Source organism: Triticum urartu, chromosome 3 (assembly GCF_003073215.2).
Source record: "Triticum urartu cultivar G1812 chromosome 3, Tu2.1, whole genome shotgun sequence".
NCBI lineage: Eukaryota > Viridiplantae > Streptophyta > Magnoliopsida > Poales > Poaceae > Triticum > Triticum urartu.
In genome coordinates this window covers 181,724,444-181,740,899 of record NC_053024.1, presented here as the reverse complement: position 1 = coordinate 181,740,899, position 16,456 = coordinate 181,724,444, and positions in this window count along the sequence as shown.

Here is a 16,456-nt window from a genome sequence, read left to right as displayed (position 1 = left end):
AATTTGCTAATTGTCTATGAGTGCTTACCCCCTTTCTTAAGCTTCCAAGCACATTTGTCATGAGATAATCTTTGGTGGATAGCTTGGATGCGATCTTGGCGGCACGACCCTCTAATTCCTCCTCCGAAGTGAGTTGAGGAGCGGTCACTTGATCATCTTGAGCGTCGTCTTGAGCGTGTTCTTGATCTTGAGCTCGCTCTTGATCTTGAGCTTGCTCGGGTGAGAGAACTTGACCTTGGGCATCACTTGGTGATCCAACACCATCTTGAGGTAGATCTTGCCCTTGATCTCGTTCATGAGGTTGAGGGCCTTCACTTTGTTCTTCGAAAGCGTGTGGGCCTTGGGTTGGTGATGGCTCCACATGAGTGGAGCATTTTCCTTCTCCTTCATCCACAAGGGGTTCCTCAATGGGTAGGATAAGACCAACACCCATTCTTCTTATAGCTTGGGGAGGAATTTCATCACCTACATCACAAGTGCCACTTCGCTCCACTTGGGAGCCGTTATTCTCATCAAACTCCATGTTACATGTCTCATCAATAAGTCCCGTGGACTTATTGAGAACATGGTAAGCATGGGAGTTTGTAGCATAACCAACAAATATGCCCTCATGAGCTCTAGCCTCAAATTTAGACAAACGAACACCTTTCTTGAGAATGAAACACTTACACCCGAACACCCGGAAGTACTTGAGGTTGGGCTTGTTACTGGTGAGTATCTCATATGGAGTCTTGTTCAGGCCTTTGCGGAGGTAGAGCCGATTGGATGCATGACACGCGGTGTTGATGGCTTCGGACCAAAAGTTGTATGGAGACTTGAACTCCGCCATCATGGTCCTTGCCACATCCATCAACGTTCGGTTCTTCCTCTCCGCTACACCATTTTGTTGAGGGGTGTAAGGTGCGGAATATTGACGCTTGATCCCCTCATCACTAAGAAACTCATCCAAGGTGTAGTTCTTGAACTCAGTGCCGTTGTCACTTCTTATTGTCAAGATCTTTGCATTGTGTTGACGTTGAGCTTCATTTGCAAAGTCAATGACAGTTTGTTGGGTCTCACTCTTCCTCTTGAAGAAATATACCCAGGTGTATCTTGAATAATCATCTACAATCACTAAGCAATACTTCCTACCCCCAAGACTATCAAAAGATGGAGGCCCAAAGAGATCCATGTGAAGGATCTCCGAAGGCCTCTTCGAGTAAATGATAGTCATGGGAGGGTGGGCCTTTTCATGTAGCTTTCCTTCGATACAAGCACTGCAAGCATGATCTTTAGCAAAACTAACATTTTTTAGTCCACGGACCTGGTCCTCCTTGAGAAGACTTTGCAAAGATCTCATATTGACATGGGCTAAACGGTGATGCCAAAGCCATCCCACGTCAAATTTAGCCATTAGGCATGTCGCGGTCTTAGTGAGTCGCTCCGAAAAGTTGATCACATAGAGACCGTTTTTGACATGCCCAACAAAGGCTACTTTAAGAGTCTTGCTCCACAAGAGGGCCACGGTATCAACATAAAAGAAAGTGGCAAATCCCATGAGTGCAAGTTGACAAACGGAAAGTAGATTGTATGCTAGGGATTCAACAAACATGACCTTCTCGATCGTGAGATCATGAGAAATGACAACCTTGCCGAGTCCCAATACCTTAGAGGACGAGGCGTCACCCCACTCGACATTGGTGGGCATAGATGGAATCTTTTGCACGTCTACCACCAAGTCCTTGCTTCCGGTCATATGATTAGTAGCTCCACTATCGAGCAACCATGATCCCCCACCGGAAGCAAACACCTACAAGAGATCAATGCTTGGTTTTAGGTACCCATTTTGTGATGGGTCCTTTGATGTTAGTAACAAGGGTCTTAGGAACCCAAATAGACCATTCAATGTACTCATAAGAAGAACCAACAAATTTTGGCATAAACATGTCCATCACTAGCACGGCATAACACATACGAAGGGTTAAAGTCCCCAGCTTTGTTGGGAGGAGTAGCATTGCCCTTCTTGGCATCACTACCCTTCACATTGTTCTTCTTCTTCTTAGAGTCACCCTCTCCCTCTTTGACAAAGGTTTGCATGAGAGGAGGAGGTCGTTTGTTCTTGTCATTCTTCTTCTTGTTCTTGGACTTGGGTGCAAACCCAATCCCTTCCTTGGCCACAACTTCCTTTTGAATGCTCAAAAGGTCATTGAGGTTCTTCTCTCCTTGTATGCACGACACAAGACCTTTCTCAAGTTGCTCCTTCAACTTAGCATTCTCCTCAAAAAGATGCACATTCTCACAACACGGGTTAGTAGCATTTGCATTATCAATTAAGACCATATGACGAAATGTGGCTTTCTCCTTGGTTAGCTTTACTTGGAGTTGATCATGAGACTCTTTGAGGCTAGTATGAGCACCCTTCAAGACCTTGTGAGCCTTGTCAAGTGAGTCAAACTCCTCTTTGAGTCTAGCAAGATCAACTCCAAGCTTGGCCTTCTCGGAGTTTAGCACACGAGAAATAACAAGAGCATGATCAAGATCTTTCTTTAGTTTAGCATGGTCATCGTCGTGTGACTCCTCAAGAGCCAAGCGATGACCACGCTCTTCCTCAAGAGCATTAGAGAGATCCAATATCTCATCGGCATAGTCAGGACTATGCCCCTCCATCTTAGAGATGGTGTCCTCGTGAGCCTCGATCATGTCATTGGCTTCACCAAGTTGTTCCAAGAGAGCAACGAAGTGCTTCTTGGATTTACCCTTATGCTTACTCATAAAAGAATCAAACTCATTTTCCTCCACATTAGACCCCTCATATTCATCAATGCAATCCGTCAAAGAGGGATTATTAATGATGGTAGTTTTGATGTTGGGGGTTACCTTGTTGGTGGCTTTAGCCATGAGGAACTTGGCGATGATGTTCTCATTGGGTGAGTCGAAGAGAGACACCCGTGGAGTTGTCGCAATGGCAACAGAGGCCATGGCAACCGGCTCACCGTCTTCATCATCCTCATTGTACTCTTCTTGTGCTACCAACCCCTTGGGAGGAGTCTTCTTGGTGAAGTTGCTCTTGTTGGGAAAAGACTTGGCCTTGTCCTTTCGGATAAGCTTGCCACCATTGTCTTCCCTCTTCTCATAAGGACATTCTGCAACAAAGTGGCTCACATTGCCACAATTATAGCACATCCTCACTCGTTGCTTGACCTTTGTGCCACTTGTGTGGTTTTTGTTGAAGTTGGGCCTTGTGTTCTTCTTGCTCCAAAATTGCCTTGAAGCAAGGGCCATGTGTTCATGATAGGCATACTTTGTATCTTCGGGGTTTCTCTCCTCTTCTTCCTCATCGTCCTCTTCTTCCACACTAGCCTTGGCCTTCAATGCAAGGTTGGGCTTCTTTGCTCTTTGAGAATGTAACACCGCATTGTCCGCAGTCTTGTCCAAGATGCTCATAGCCACAAACTCATCCAACACATCACTTGAGGACAAGGTGTGGAAGTCCGGCCTTTGACGAATGACGGAGGACATTGCCTTGTGATAAGGCATCATGGCCTTGAGGAATTTGCACTTGATCCAATTGTCATCCGTATCCTTTCTCCCATGATCTCGGAGTGAGACCGTGAATTTGGTTAATCTCCGATAAAGCTCGCTTGGTTCTTCATCTTCTTTCATTGCAAACTCATCGGCTTCATCTTGCAACACTTCATAGTTGGAGCGTTGAATGTTTGTGCTTCCCCTGTAAAGGGAAACAACATGGTGCCATGCATCCTTGGCCATGGTGAATGTCGGTGTTCTGGGAACAGGGGTCCCCAGACTTGCCTGCCTGTGGCCCGCGGCGTGGTTGAGCCAGCAGGCTGTACGGCCCATCTTCACCAACAAAGCATCCAAGACCCTTGCGAGGGGCCAAGCCTCGCAAGGCGGACGATGCAAGACCTCCTCCCGAGCGGTCCAGTTAGGCAGTCTCGCGAGGGGCGGAGATATCAAGGCGAGGCGAACCTCACGAGGCTCTCGTGACGTGAGCCATGACGATTGACACCAGGCGGGCGCCAGCGCATGCAACGTCCTTGTTTCCCCTTTAGTGTAAAGGAGGCAAGCGCAACCGCGGAGTACCGAGGCATCAGGCAAAGGTTTCCATTTCTATGCAATAAGACCAAGACCATGGACTGCAAGACGGATGTCATCGTGGAGCCCAAGACGGCATCACCACCAGAGCTTTGTGCAGGCGAAGACTACTTTTGTTAGGATAGCTTGTACTAGCTGTCCCCCTTCAAATTAGCCCGCCATTATTGGCTCCCTTCTCGCTCGATATTTGGGAAGAGGACCGGGGCCTCTATAAATAGGAATAGCCACCACCTTTGAGCGGGACAGATCATTGAGACCACCCCCACACACGCAAGCTCACCGAGCTCAAGAACGCCTCAACCTCAGGAGGCTGTTCTTCCCTTGTACTGTTCATCATCAGCCCAAGAGGCAATCCACCACCACCACACTGGAGTAGGGTATTACACCACAATGGTGGCCCAAACCAGTATAAACCCCGTGTCTTTCTGTGTTGCGAGTTCGTCGAGTTCATCCGCAAGATCTAGCGAGCTAGAGCATTGATCGGTGGGAGGGAAAGACTTCACGCGCACCCTAGTGTTCGAACCTTAAGGGTTAGCCAGAGCCCCACATCCGACATTTGCCGCACCAAGTAGGGGTGCGCCGGAGATTCTTCTCCGCCAATCAGCTCTCTGACATTCACTGGCTATGATGTCTGGCGACCCAAGGGCCGGATCCGACCGCTGGGCAGCCTGGCCGGGCGCCGCCTGCCCATGAAGATCTCGACCCCGCACCCCAAGAGGCACGGGCGCCACCAAGCTCCGCTGGCATGGACAGCGCAGCCAGGCGTCATCCACCCTCACCCCACGGCAAGCACGAGCCGCGGCGAGAGCAGCGAGTCACGCCGAACTATTCGATGTAATCTTCTTTTTGCGGTGTGTTTGTTGAGACCGATGAATTGTGGGTTTATGATCAAGTCTATCTATGAATAATATTTGAATCTTCTCTGAATTCTTTTATGTATGATTGGTTATCTTTGCAAGTCTCTTCGAATTATCAGTTTGGTTTGGCCTACTAGATTGATCTTTCTTGCAATGGGAGAAGTGCTTAGCTTTGGGTTCAATCTTGCGGTGTCCTTTCCAAGTGACAGTAGGGGCAGCAAGGCATGTATTGTATTGTTGCCATCGAGGATAACAAGATGGGGTTTTCTTCATACTGCATGAGTCTATCTCTCTACATCATGTCATCTTGCTTAAGGCGTTACTCTGTTTTTAACTTAATACTCTAGATGCATGCTGGATAGCGGTCGATGAGTGGAGTAATAGTAGTAGATGCAGGAAGGAGTCGGTCTACTTGTCTCGGACGTGATGCCTATATACATGATCATACCTAGATATTCTCATAACTATGCTCAATTCTGTCAATTGCTCAACAGTAATTTGTTCACCCACCGTACAATACTTATGCTCTCGAGAGAAGCCACTAGTGAAACCTATGGCCCCCGGGTCTATCTTCATCATATTAATCTCCTACTACTTAGTTATTTCCTTCACTATTTACTTTGCCTTTATTTTACTTTGCATCTTTATCATAAAAATACAAAAAATATCATCTTACCATATCTATCAGATCTCACTCTCGTAAGTGGCCTTATAGGGATTGACAGCCCCTATTTGCGTTGGTTGCGAGGATTTATTTGTTTTGTGTAGGTACGAGGGACTCGCGCGTAGCCTCCTACTAGATTGATACCTTGGTTCTCAAAAACTGAGGGAAATACTTACGCTACTTTGCTGCATCATCCCTTCCTCTTCGGGGAAAACTAATGCAGTGCTCAAGAGGTAGCAAGAAGGATTTCTGGCGCCGTTGCCGGGGAGGTCTACACAAAAGTCAACATACCAAGTACCCATCACATACCCTTACCTCCCGCATTACATTATTTCTCATTTGCCTCTCGTTTTCCTCTCCCCCCCCACTTCACCCTTGCCGTTTTATTCGCCCTCCCTCTCTCTATCCTCCCTCTCTTTCTCTATTTGCCTTTTTTGCCCGCTTGCTTTTTGTTTGCTTGTGTGTTAGTTTGCTTGCTTCTCATGATGGCTCAAGATAATACTAAATTGTGTGACTTCACCAATACCAACAACAATGATTTTATTAGCACTCCGATTGCTCCTCTTACCGATGCTGAATCTTGTGAAATTAATATTGCTTTGCTGAATCTTATGATGAAAGATCCGTTTTCCGACCTTCCTAGTGAAGATGCCACTACCCATCTAAATAGCTTCGTTGATTTGTGTGACATGCAAAAGAAGAAAGATGTGGATAATGATATTGTTAAACTGAAGCTATTTCCTTTTTCGCTTAGAGATCGTGCTAAAGCTTGGTTTTTGTCTTTGCCTAAAAATAGTATTGATTCATGGAACAAGTGCCAAGATGCTTTTATCTCTAGGTATTTTCCTCCCGCTAAGATCATCTCTCTTAGAAACGATATTATGAATTTTAAACAACTTGATCATGAACATGTTGCACAAGCTTGGGAGAGAATAAAACTAATGATACGTAATTGCCCTACTCATGGTTTAAATTTATGGATGATTGTTCAAAAAATTTATACCGGATTGAATTTTGCTTCTAGAAATCTTTTAGATTCGGCCGCGGGAGGCACTTTTATGGAAATCACTTTAGGAAAACCTACTAAACTCTTAGATAATATTATGGTTAATTATTCTCAATGGCATACTGAAAGATGTACTAATAAAAAGGTGCATGCGATAGAAGAAATTAATGTTTTGAGTGGAAAGATGGATGAACTAATGAAATTATTTGCTAATAAGAGTGTTTCTTCTGATCCTAAAGATATGCCCTTGTCTACTTTGATTGAGAATAATAATGAATCTATGGATGTGAATTTTGTTGGTAGGAACAATTTTGGTAACAACGCGTATAGAGGAAATTTCAACCCTAGGCCTTATCCTAGTAATCCCTCTAATAATTATGGTAATTCCTACAACAATTCTTATGGAAATTATAATAAGATGCCCTCTGATTTTTAATCTAATATTAAAGAATTTATTACTTCACAAAAGAATTTTAATGCTATGATTGAAGAAAAATTGCTTAAGATTGATAATTTGGCTAGGAACATTGATAGAATTTCTCTTGATGTTGATTCTTTGAAACTTAGATCTATTCCACCTAAGCATGATATCAATGAGTCTCTCAAATCCATGAGAATTTCCATTGATGAGTGCAAAGAAAGAACCGCTAGGATGCATGCTAAGAAAGATGCCTTTATAAGAGCGTGTTCTTCTAGTTCCTATGAAAATTAAGATAAAGATCTAAAAGTTATTGATGTGTCCCCTATTAAATCTTTGTTTTGCAATATGAATCTTGAATATTATGGGACTGAATATGATCCACCTTTACCTAGAAGGTGTTCTAAGAATTCAGAATTTTTTGATCTTAATGCTAAATTTGATAAAAGTGGGATTGCAGAAATTAAAACCCTAGATGTTGCTAAACCCACTATTACGGATTTCAAGGAATTTAACTATGAAATTGTTCTTTGATTGATTGCATTTCCTTGTTGCAATCCGTACTAAATTCTCCTCACGCTTATAGTCAAAATAAAGCGTTTACTAAACATATTGTTGATGCCTTGATGCAATCTTATAAAGAAAAACTTGAATTGGAAGTTTCTATCCCTAGAAAACTTTATGATGAGTGGGAACAAACTATTAAAATTAAAATTAAAGATCATGAATGCTATGCTTTATGTGATTTGGGTGCTAGTGTTTCCACGATTCCAAAGACTTTGTGTGATGTGTTAGGTTTCCGTGATTTTGATGATTGCTCTCTAAACTTGCACCTTGCGGATTACACTATTAAGAAACCTATGGGAAGAATTAATGATGTTCTTATTGTTTCAAATAGGAATTATGTGCCCGTAGATTTTATTGTTCTTGACATAGATTGCAATCCTTCATGTCCTATTATTCTTGGTAGACCTTTCCTTAGAACGATTGGTGCAATTATTGATATGAAGGAAGGAAATATTAGATTCCAATTTCCGTTAAGGAAAGGCATGGAACACTTTCCTAGAAAGAAAATTAAATTACCGTATGAATCTATTATGATATCCACTTATGGATTTCCTACCAAAGATGGCAATACCTAGATCTATTCTTGCTTGTTATGCCTAGCTAGGGGCGTTAAACGATAGCGCTTGTTGGGAGGCAACCCAATTTTATTTTTATTCCTTGTTTTTTGCTCCTGTTTAGTAATAAATAATTTATCTAGCCTCTGTTTTGTTTGTGTTTTTTGTATTTAATTAGTGTTTGTTCCAAGTAGAACCGTTGGGAAGACTTGGGGAAAGTCTTGTTGAACTTGCTGTAAAAAACAGAAACTTTAGCGCTCACGAGAACTGATGTCATTTTTATTTGGAAAGTGATATTTAGTTAATTATTTTTGCAGATGATTAATAGATAAATTCCTAATGTCCAGCAATTTATTTTAGAGTAGAATTTTTGGGGTTCCAGATCTTGCGCTAGATACAGATTACTACAGACTGTTATGTTTTTGACAGATTCTGTTTTTCGTGTGTTGTTTGCTTATTTTGAATCTATGGCTAGTAAAATAGTTTATAAACCATAGAGAAGTTGGAATACAGTAGGTATAACACCAATATAAATAAAGAATGAGTTCATTACAGTACCTTGAAGTGGTCTTTTATTTTCTTTCGCTAACGGAGCTCACGAGATTTTCTACTTTAAGTTTTGTGTTGTGAAGTTTTCAAGTTTTGGGTAAAGATTTGATGGATTATGGAATAAGGAGTGGCAAGAGCCTAAGCTTGGGGATGCCCATGGCACCCCCAAGATAATCTAAGGACACCTAAAAGCCAAAGCTTGGGGATGCCCCGGAAGGCATCCCCTCTTTCGTCTACTTCTATCGGTAACTTTACTTGGAGCTATATTTTTATTCGCCACATTATATGTGTTTTGCTTGGAGCGTCTTGTATTATTTGAGTATTTGATTTTTAGTTTACCACAATCATCCTTTGTGTACACACCTTTTGAGAGAGCCATACATGATTTAGAATTTGTTAGAATACTCTATGTGCTTCGCTTATGTCTTTTGAGTTATATAGTTTTGCTCTAGTACTTCACTTATATCTTTTAGAGCACGGTGGTGGATTTGTTTTATAGAAACTATTGATCTCTCATGCTTCACTTAGATTATTTTGAGAGTCTTAATAGCATGGTAATTTTCTTAAAATCCTAATATGCTTGGTATGCAAGATTAAGAATAATAAATTCTCTTATGAGTGTGTGGAATACTATGATAAGTTTGATACTTGATGATTGTTTTGAGATATGGAGATGGTGATATTAAAGTCATGCTAGTTGAGTAGTTGTGAATTTGAGAAATACTTGTGTTGAAGCTTGTGATTCCCGTAGCATGCACGTATGGTGAACCGTTATGTGATGAAGTCAGAGCATGATTTATTTATTGATTGTCTTCCTTATGAGTGGCGGTCAGGGACGATGGTATTTTCCTACCAATCTATCCCCCTAGGAGCATGCACGTAATACTTTGCTTTGATAACTTGTAGATTTTAGCAATAAGTATATGAGTTCTTTATGACTAATGTTGAGTCCATGGATTATACGCACTCTCACCCTTCCACCTTTGCTAGCCTCTCTAATACCGCGCACCTTTCGCCGGTATCATACACCCACCATATACCTTCCTCAAAATAGCCACCATACCTACCTATTATGGCATTTCCATAGCCATTCCAAGATATATTGCCATGCAACTTTCCACCCTTCCGTTTATTATGACACACTCTATCATTGTCATATTGCTTAGCATGATCATGTAGTTGACATCGTATTTGTGGCAAAGCCACCGTTCATAATTCTTTCATACTTGTCACTCATGAGTTATTGCATATCCTGGTACACCTCCGGAGGCATTCATATAGAGTTATATTTTTTTCTAAGTATCGAGTTGTAATTGTTGAGTTGTGAGAAAAATAAAAGTGTGATGATCATCATTATTAGAGCATTGTCCCAGTAAGGACAGGATGATGGAGACTATGATTCCCCCACAAGTCGGGATGAGACTCCGGACGAAAAAAAAAGAGAGGCCATAAAAAAAGATAAAAGGCCCAAATAAAAAATGAGAGAAAAAGAGAGAAGGGACAATGTTACTATCCTTTTACCACACTTGTGCTTCAAAGTAGCACCATGATACTCATAGTAGAGAATCTCTCATGTTATCACTTTCATATACTAGTGGGAATCTTTCATTATAGAACTTGGCTTTATATTCCAATGATGGGCTTCCTCAAATTGCCCTAGGTCTTCATGACCAAGCAAGTTGGATGCACACCCACTTAGTTTCTTTTTGAGCTTTCATATACTTATAGCTCTAGTGCATCCGTTGCATGGCAATCCCTACTCACTCACATTGATATCTATTGATGGGCATCTCCATAGCCCGTCGATACGCCTAGTTGATGTGAGACTATCTTCTCCCTTTTTGTCTTCTCCACAACCACCACTCTATTCCACCTATAGTGCTATATCCATGGCTCACGCTCATGTATTGCGTGAAGATTCAAAAAGTTTTGAGAATGTCAAAAGTATGAAACAATTTCTTGTCTTGTCATCGGGGTTGTGCATGATTTAAATATTTTGTGTGGTGAAGATAGAGCATAGCCAGACTATATGATTTTGTAGGGATAACTTTCTTTAGCCATGTCATTTTAAGAAGACATAATTGCTTTGTTAGTATGCTTGAAGTATTGTTATTTTTATGTCAATATGAACTTTTGTCTTGAATCTTTCGGATCTGAATATTCATACCACAATTAAGAAGAATTACATTAAAATTATGCCAAGTAGCACTCCGCATCAAAAATTCTGTTTTTATCATTTACCTACTCGAGGACGAGCAGGAATTAAGCTTGGGGATGCTTGATACGTCTCCAACGTATCTATAATTTTTTGATTGCTCCATGCTATATTATCTACTGTTTTGGACATTATTGGGCTTTATTATCCACTTATATTATTTTTGGGACTAACCTATTAACCGGAGGCCCAGCCCAGAATTGCTGTTTTTTTGCCTGTTTTAGGGTTTTGAAGAAAAGGAATATCAAACGGAGTCCAAACGGAATGAAACCTTCGGGAACGTGATTTTTAGGAATATTATGATCCGGGAGACTTGGACCCTACATCAAGAAAGAAAAGAGGAGGCCACGAGGTACGGGGGCGCGCCTGCCTACCCTAGGCGCGCCCTCCACCCTCGTGGGCCCCCTGTTGCTCCACCGACGTACTCCTTCCTCCTATATATACCTATGTACCCCCAAATGATCAGATACGGAGCCAAAACCTAATTCCACCGCCGCAACTTTCTGTATCCATGAGATCCCATCTTGGGGCCTGTTCCATAGCTCCGCCGGAGGGGGCATCGATCACGGAGGGCTTCTACATCAACACCATAGACCCTCCGATGAAGTGTGAGTAGTTTACTTCAGACCTACGGGTCCATAGTTAGTAGCTTGATGGCTTCTTCTATCTTTTTGGATCTCAATACGATGTTCTCCCCCTCTCTTGTGGAGAACTATTTGATGTAATCTTCTTTTTGCGGTATGTTTGTTGAGATCGATGAATTGTGGGTTTATGATCAAGTCTATCTATGAATAATATTTGAATCTTCTCTGAATTCTTTTATGTATGATTGGTTATCTTTGCAAGTCTCTTCGAATTATCAGTTTGGTTTGGCCTACTAGATTGATCTTTCTTGCAATGGGAGAAGTGCTTAGCTTTGGGTTCAATCTTGTGGTGTCCTTTCCCAGTGACAGTAGGGGCAGCAAGGCACATATTGTATTGTTGCCATCGAGGATAACAAGATGGGGTTTTCTTCATATTGCATGAGTCTATCCCTCTACATCATGTCATCTTGCTTAAGGCGTTACTCTGTTTTTAACTTAATACTCTAGATGCATGCTGGATAGCGGTCGATGAGTGGAGTAATAGTAGCAGATGCAGGCAGGAGTCGGTCTACTTGTCTCGGACGTGATGCCTATATACATGATCATACCTAGATATTCTCATAACTATGCTCAATTCTGTCAATTGCTCAACAGTAATTTGTTCACCCACCATAGAATACTTATGCTCTTGAGAGAAGCCACTAGTGAAGCCTATGGCCCCCGGGTCTATCTTCATCATATTAATCTCCTACTACTTAGTTATTTCCTTCGCTATTTACTTTGGCTTTATTTTACTTTGCATCTTTATCATAAAAATACCAAAAATATTATCTTATCATATCTATCAGATCTCACTCTCTTAAGTGGCCTTATAGGGATTGACAACCCCTATTTGCGTTGCTTGCGAGGATTTATTTGTTTTGTGCAGGTACGAGGGACTCGCGCGTAGCCTCCTACTGGATTGATACCTTGGTTCTCAAAAACTGAGGGAAATACTTACGCTACTTTGCTGCATCATCCCTTCCTCTTCGGGGAAAACCAACGCAGTGCTCAAGAGGTAGTAGGTCACGCGGGGAGCCACGCTACATCTGCGCGCCATCGACTACGCCCGGGGGCTTCGTCAACATCAGCACGGCTGGCGGCGTAGGGGGCTCCAACCCCCCCATGCCGCCCGCGACAAACACGAGTGCAAGCGGCACCCCCCATGGTCCCGGCCAAATGCCATATCATCATCCCAGGACACCATCATGGGCGGAGCAACATGGAGCGTGGGGCACCACGGCGAAGTATTCGGGGTGACGGCCCCGGAAGCCTACGTGCCCCGCATGATGGACCAAGGGTACGCACCAGAGGACGACGCCGGCTCATTCGTTGGAGAAGATTGGGGAGAGGGGGCGCTAGGAGTTGAAGCCTTCCAAGAGCCAGCGGAGAACAACAACGATCGCGCCGGCGACGGCAACTACAGGGTACCGCTAACCTCTCAGGAACAGGCTTATGCTAACCATGGGCTGCAGATGAATCAGGTTGCAGCATCGATCGACGACCCCGGCATGGCGGCACCCGTTTCAACAAGGGAGAAACGCTGGGGGCCGCCGGGAGGGAGCCAGGAGCAAGGCCCCTCCCCAAGGCACACGAAACCAGGGGACACCCGGAGGTAGGCCCTCTGCCGGGGTGGCTTCAACAACCCTTCCCCCGGCAGAGGACCCGTGGTCGCCGAGGGAACTGTTGGCGTCCTCTTTCCGTCCTTTGTGTCGTCCTGGTCTCCGGTCAGCTCAAAGGAGGTCAAGACTGGCGCAAGGCGGGGCCCTCGTCTAGCGATATGCAGCAAGGCCGGTACCTGTGAAGAAGGCCCGGTGCCTGTGAAGCTCGCCACCCGTGACACTCTCACGTAATAATGAGTTGGGCTATACACACCCCGGAGTCTCAGGAGCGCCAGCCTCAGGCCCTGGGGCTCCCTCCCACGCCTAGTGGACAACACTTAGCTCCGCGCTGGTGAGAATACTTGAAGACCCGAAGACTAGACTAGGTGTCGGACGCGGCCTTTTGCTTTGGATCTCTCTTTCTGTGGCTTTGCTTTCTGATTCTAGACTTAAGTTGAAGCTGAATTTTTATCGATGTGCATGGGGGTGCATTTTCTCGTTTGAGCCGTTTCTCATCTTCTGGATCTTGTTTGGTTTGGGACTCACGTCCATCGCCTTTCCCTCGCAAAGCTCCTCGCGAGCCAGACCGCGCAAAGCACGCGCTAGCACTACGCCTGGTGCTCACCCCTTGCGGGGCCCCCTCAAACGGGGCGATAAGCTCCGCAGGATTCTCAGGAACTCGTCGCCTCACGACCCAGCCCTAAGTTGGCGCTGACTAAGGTAATCCACGTCGGGAAACTCACCCCCAGCTTCATGAGCTCACGAGGACACATACCCACATCGCATACGAAAGTAAAAACTGCAATTTTCTTACACGAGGGGCTCCCCCTCTCAAAATGCTCTTACAAGTTTTCCAAGGGCCATGCCCGAGTTTTGCGTGCAGAATAAAACAATAGGAGAACATGGGATCAATCAGAGACATCGCTCGCTGCATCGTCAATGGACGCGCCACTCGCATCATCATCATCTCCGTCAGAATCATCGCCACCGTCGACAACGCCCCCATCGCTGTCGTTGACCACGTCACCTTCGTCTGCAACGACCACCACCCCATAATTCTCCGAGTTGAAGGCCCTGACCAGCGCGTCGACATGGTCCTCTACCCAACGTGCCAAGTCGCCCAGGACGGCAATGGGCACAGGAGCAATGGCGGCATCAAAGTCGAAGTTGGGTTCGGTGTTCAGAAGGTGGCTGAAGACACGGGAGAAGGCGCGCTGAAGCAGGCCACGACCCCTCTCCTCCACAAGCTGCCGAGCTCTGGCAGATTAAGCCTCTAGGCGCGTCACCACCTCGATGAAGAAGGTCAGGTGGCTGGCGTAGTCACTTGAGTGAGGGGTCAGGGCGTTCTCGTCACAGATATAGCCCAGGGCGGTGTTGGCCTTGTTCTGAAGGTCTTGAAGCATGGGAGCATGCTCGTGCTCCAGCGTTCGGCGTTGAAGCACCTCCTCTCTGTTCTGCCGAGCGACGGCCTCGGCGTCGTCAATTCGTCTCCAGAGAAAAAGCAGCTTGGCGCGGGCGGAGGCCAAGTCCGCCTGCGCCGCAACCAAGGCCGCGGTAGTGGCCTCCGCACGCCTCTCGGCCTCGTCCAACCTGGGCCTGAGGGTGGCGGCCCTGCCCACACCCTCCTGACCGGCGAGCTCCAGCCTCAAGCCGTACATGCCCTCCAGATCAGCGCGAACCACGGCCACCCGGCGATTGATCTCCTCCTCGACTCTGGCCTCGCGGGCCCCGACGGCATCTTCAGCTTGAGCGACTTGACGCTCCCTCGTCTCCAGTCGCTCGAGCTCGAGGCTGCGCTCCACGGCCTCCAGGGCCAGCGTCTCCTCGCGTCGCCAGACCTCCTCTTCCTCCGCGGGCGTCCCCCTCATCGACGCAAGGGCGGCCCCGCGCGCCTCGACCTGCTGCTCAAGGGACGCGCTCCAGGCCTGGAGCTCCCACGCGCGCTCCTCCGCAGCCTCGCGGCGGCGATCGGCCTCGCGAGCTTCTTCCAAAGCTCGCGAGCGGGCCTCATTGGCAATCTTGAGGGATGCCTTAGCCTTCGCGTTCCTGAGGTCGCGATGATAACGGCCAATGTTGATGGCCACTCGCAGCTTGCGCCGCTCCTCCACCAACCGAAGACCTTCAACCTCAAGACGCGAGTCGACACCAGCAAGCTCTTCACCAAGGCAGTTCATCGCGCCCATCGCCTCCTGGAAGAGCTCATGGCGGACCACGCTACGCCCGTGCTCGAGCTCGAATGCTCGGCCCACCTCATCCTCCACCTCGGGGGCTGTGGGTGGAGCATCAAGTGGCGCGCCACCTCCCGGTCAGGGGCTGGGGGTTGGCGCGGCCCCAGGCGCCAGCTGCCCCTCGCGAGGGGCCCGAACCGAACAAGGCCCGTGATACGTCTCCAACGTATCTATAATTTTTGATTGCTCCATGATATATTATCTACTGTTTTGGACATTATTGGGCTTTATTATCCACTTTTATATTATTTTTGGGACTAACCTATTAACCGGAGGCCCAACCCAGAATTGTTGTTTTTTGCCTATTTTAGGGTTTCGAAGAAAAGGAATATCAAACGGAGTCCAAACGGAATGAAACCTTGGGGAATGTGATTTTCTCACCGAACAAGACCCAAGAGACTTGGACCCTACGTCAAGAAACAAAGGAGGAGGCCATGAGGTAGGGGGCGCGCCTACCACCCCCCCCCCCCCGCCCCCCCCCCCCCCCCCCCAGGCACGCCCTCCACCCTCGTGGGCCCCCTGTTGCTCCACCGATGTACTCCTTCCTCCTATATATACCTACGTACCCCCAAACGATCAGATACGGAGCCAAAACCCTAATTCCATCGCCGCAACTTTCTGTATCCACCATCTTGGGGCCTGTTCTGGAGCTCCGTCGGAGGGGGCATCCATCACGGAGGGCTTCTACATCAACACCATAGCCCCTCCGATGAAGTGTGAGTAGTTTACCTCAGACCTACGGGTCCATAGTTATTAGCTAGATGGCTTCTTCTTTCTTTTTGGATCTCAATACAATGTTCTCCCCCTCTCTTGTGGAGATCTATTCGATGTAATCTTCTTTTTGCAGTGTGTTTGTTGAGACTGATGAATTGTGGGTTTATGATCAAGTCTATCTATGAACAATATTTGAATCTTATCTGAATTCTTTTATGTATGATTGGTTATCTTTGCAAGTCTCTTCGAATTATCAGTTTGGTTTGGCCTACTAGATTGATCTTTCTTGCAATGGGAGAAGTGCTTAGCTTTGGGTTCAATCTTGCGGTGTCCTTTCCCAATGATAGTAGGGGCAGCAAGGCACGTAT